The sequence below is a fragment of the Peromyscus maniculatus genome, chromosome 23 (genome assembly GCF_049852395.1).
Source record: "Peromyscus maniculatus bairdii isolate BWxNUB_F1_BW_parent chromosome 23, HU_Pman_BW_mat_3.1, whole genome shotgun sequence".
Classification (NCBI taxonomy): domain Eukaryota; kingdom Metazoa; phylum Chordata; class Mammalia; order Rodentia; family Cricetidae; genus Peromyscus; species Peromyscus maniculatus.
In genome coordinates this window covers 54,987,150-54,991,260 of record NC_134874.1, presented here as the reverse complement: position 1 = coordinate 54,991,260, position 4,111 = coordinate 54,987,150, and the positions used below count along the sequence as shown (strand labels likewise).

The window sequence follows — 4,111 nt, the reverse complement described above, 5'->3', positions numbered from 1 at the left end:
GGCTCTCAGAGGAGCTGGGCAGTTATTTGCATAAGAACTCAGTTGTTAGTCTGAATACCCAGCAGCCCGGTCACTCCCCCTCTGAGCTCTGCCCCAGGGAGAAGGGATATGTTGCTTGTAAGTCAGGAGACAACTACAATCTACTCCCACCACCTTTAGATAAAGCCATATCCTGAGCATTTCATGGGGCAGGCAGTATGAGAGAATAAGGCCCTTGTGACCACAAAAACTCAGAGTCCAAAGAGGAAGAGAAATACCATCAAAACAGAGCAGCAGGTGCCGGAGAGATGGTTCAGTGGTTAAGAGCACTGGCTGCTCTGGCAGAGAACTCAGGTTCAATTCCCAGCACCGACATGGGAGACTCACCGCCACATGGAACTCCAGTTTCCAGGGGATCAGACGCCCTCTTCTGGCCACCCTGAGCACTGCATGAGCCTAGTACATACTATGCAGGCAAAACACTCATACACGTAAACTAATAATTCTTTTTTAAAAACAGAGCAGCAGTTTCTCTTGTCTTCTTGGCTTATGTTTTTCCGGTGTCTTGAGCCTTCAAATGTTATGAAAAGCCCACTTTGCGTCCAGTAATTTTCTTTGCTCTGGTCTCTTTATTATAGTAACAGAGCCCCTCTTATCTCTTTAAAATCAACGTTTACATAGAATATCTATAAATAGAGACCATCCCTTAGCCCAGGGGTTCTCAATCTGTGGGTCATGACCCTCTTGGGTCGAACAACCCTTTCACAGGGCGGCATATCAGATTTCCTGCACATCAGATCTTTACATCACAATTTGTAACAGTAGCAAAATCGCAGTTATGAAGTAACAATAAAAATGATTTTACGATGGGGGGGGTCACCACACCGTGAGGAACTGTACTAAAGGGTCGCAGCATTAGGAAGGCTAAGAACCACTGCCTTAGAGCTGTTCTGGAAGCCAGTTTGCTGGCTAGACATTTTTCTCCTGGGTGTGTCTGCCAATGTGTTTATTACCCTTCCCCTTCCACCGTGGAAAGGAATTTCTGCTGCCCGTGGAATTTGTGGTAAGCCACTCTTTTCTTTCAGATTTTTTTTTTTTTACATTTTCATTTATGTGCATGTAGGTATGTGCATGTACAGTACTCATGAAGGCCAGAAGAGGGCACCAGATGCCGCCCTGGAGCTGGAGTTACAGGCATTTGTGAGCCAGCTAACTGAGTGCTGGGAACCAGACCTGGGTTCTCCGCAAAAGCCATGAGCGCTCTTAACTGCTGAACCATCTCTCCAGCCTTGGTCTTTTCTTTCGATACCTGAAAAGGCTTACAAGCTTCTCCTGGTGTGATTTCAGATGGAAAGTCCCCGGCCACGTAAACCCGAGCTCCCCTATAAGGAAGGGAGGGATCTCTGCAGGCACCTCCCGCTCAAAAACGCCGTTTTCTTTTTGTTTTGGTTTCTAGTCTACGGCTTTAAAAAGCTTAGTGCTGCTGTGTTTTGGACTGGGTTGCACATCGTTTGGGTTTATCTGTCTTGCCTCTCTCTAAGCCTCTCCAGATTTCTTTCTGGACTCCATGAATACCTTGCTAGGAAACAGAGGACCATCCATTCACACTGCCTCACTGTTTCCAAGGGTGAGTATGAGCTCAGTCTTCCCCCCCGCCCCCGTTCCCGTTGACATCGCTCACGCCGCTGCCTGCTGCAGGGTTAGGACAGGTGCTCAGCTCCTTCCTCGGCCTCTGACACCGCAGAAATGGAAGAGCAGTCAGCGCGCACATCCTTCTGCCTCTCTGGTAACAGCTAAATGTACAGCTCGGGTAGCCCCTTATTATGGCCTCCCATAGGCGCGTGTGCTGGACATCAGGTACCAGCTGAGAGCACTGTTGGAAAGGTCTTGAAACCTTTAGGAGGTGGGGTCCGGCAGGTGAAGGAGGGTCACGGGGTGAAGTGGGGGTCATGAGGTGAGGGGGAGTCATGGGGGCTGGCCCTTTGAGAGTTACACCCCACTTCTCTTCCTGATCGCCATATATGTGAATGAACTGGGCTGCAAGTTATCGCTGCTGCCACGGACTTACCGGCATCCGCGGCCACGCCTCCTCCACCGTGGTGGACTATACCCTCCAAAACTGTGAACAGGAACAAACCTCTCCTTCCTTGAGTTGCTTCTGTGGTATCTGGTCACAGCAACAAGAAAAGAAACACACCTCTGGATTCCATAAATATCCCCCGGCAGGGTAATCAGAGCGCTTCCGGCTTCTACAGAGCAGAGGGTAGGAGATCAATTGACCACCATGCCAATACAGCACCCAACAAGTTCATCATTTAGCTCACCACACCAGAGAGGAGAGAGGATGCTTCGGATGCACTTGCTTCCCGTCGTATCTGTGGAGACACAAGGGATGTGGTTTTCCATCGATCTTCAGCTAGAGCAGCGGCTCTCAACCTTGCTGACGCTGCGACCCTTTCATACAGTGCCTCACGTCGTGCTGACCCCAACCATAACATTATTTTCGTTGCTACTTCATAACTGCAATTTTCTTCTGTTATATGAATCGCAACATATTTGGTCACACTGTGAACTCTGAGATTCAGTTAAGTAAATCAAAACCTGAGGTCAGGAGGCGGAGCCAACGGCTAGTTGACAGGAAGTAGCCGTAGAGGGTAAAGAGGGAGTCAGGAAGACAGATAAGGAAGCATACAGGAAGTAGATGGAAGGGACGGAGAGTTTGGCCGCTCCTTTCGGGTTGGAACAGTGGCAGACGCTCTCTCTTTCCACGATGCTGGCTAAGGAGGAGGGTCAGCTAGCTGCTCCTCAACCTCTCTGACCTCAGCTTTTTTTTTTTTTTTTTTTTTTGAGTAAAACTGAAATGTATTATAAGCCACAGTCGTCCTAGGGACCTCCATGCTATATATATAGCCTCCATGGTTCTATGGGTTGTGGTGACCTCAGCTTTTTATTTGATTGACACAATCTCAGGGTTCACAGTGTGATCCCATATCCTGCAACAGTAATGCGAAGAATATCTGTGATTTCCGACGGTGCGAGGCGACCCCTGTGATTCATTCCCCGGCAAGCTGAGAACCACCGAGCAGAGGCTGTTGAGATGTGCTGGAAAGAGTTTCTGCGGTGAGGCCAAACTTAATGCTTTAGCAATGAGGGTGTGAGTGAGTGGGTGGGGGTGGGTGAGTGGGTGGGGGTGGGTGAGTGAGTGGGGGGGTGAGTGGGGGGGTGAGTGAGTGGGGGTGGGTGAGTGGGTGGAGGTGGGTGAGTGGGTGGGGGTGGGTGAGTGGGTGGGGGTGGGTGAGTGGGTGGGGGTGGGTGAGTGGGTGGGGTGGGTGGGTGGGTGGGGGTGGGTGAGTGGGTGGGGGTGGGTGAGTAGGGAAACTCTGGCTTTGCTTGGAAACATTTCTTGGAGGTTCTGCTGGAGCCCTGTCTGGAATAAGAAGTACCCAGGAGTCACCACCATGTGATGTAAGGACTCAGGAAAGACATGGCCTCTTTCTTCCATTCAGAGTTGTCGTATGCTTCTTTCTGACGTCATCTTGAAACTTCCAAGAAGCAAGATTGGTGAGGCACAGGGCGTCTTCATCTGCTCGGCATGTTTAGGGAAGGCGAGGGGTGCTTCCGGAGGCCTTTGGGGGCCACAAGGACAACACTGGATTTCCTTACGATCAAATGCGATGGAGAAGGAGCTGAGAGAAAGATCCAGTGAGCTGGCCACAACTTGGCTGTGACGTGGAAGGAAGAGATTTTGGTTTTTTTGTTTAAATTGCTCTCAGCAGAGCGCCTTTCCCACAAATTAAAATTAAGTGCTGATTTGGGAACCTGCATAAGGATCCCATTTCAAAACATAATGTATGAATTTTGTAGGACACAGCTCACTTTGAAGAGCCCAGGAATATGAGAAATTATATGCCTAGAGCCTAACCCCTTCTCGGGGGTCACAGAGCCAAATAAGTCTCTGTGGCCCTCACTAGTTAGAAGGTTTTTTTTTTTTTTAATATCCCCAAGGTGTTTTTAATAAAGTTGCTTCTGGTTCATAGACTTCGGTGGTCCTGCTCCAAGTTATTTGCTTAATTCCAGGAGCCAGCAGCTTCCCCCATGTTGGGCAGATGCATTTAGTTACTGTTTGCCATTC

At 49.4% G+C, this 4,111-nt stretch overlaps 1 long non-coding RNA gene across 1 annotated transcript; it reads right to left on the bottom strand.

Moving 5' to 3' along the window:
- Nucleotides 1–2,089: 2,089 nt before the first annotated feature.
- On the bottom strand, nucleotides 2,090–3,047 carry LOC143270498 (uncharacterized). The gene is made up of 2 exons (XR_013047677.1): nucleotides 2,918–3,047; nucleotides 2,090–2,798 (listed from the first exon to the last, which is right to left on the bottom strand). It is a non-coding gene; the product is annotated as an uncharacterized LOC143270498 (long non-coding RNA).
- Nucleotides 3,048–4,111: the final 1,064 nt, after the last annotated feature.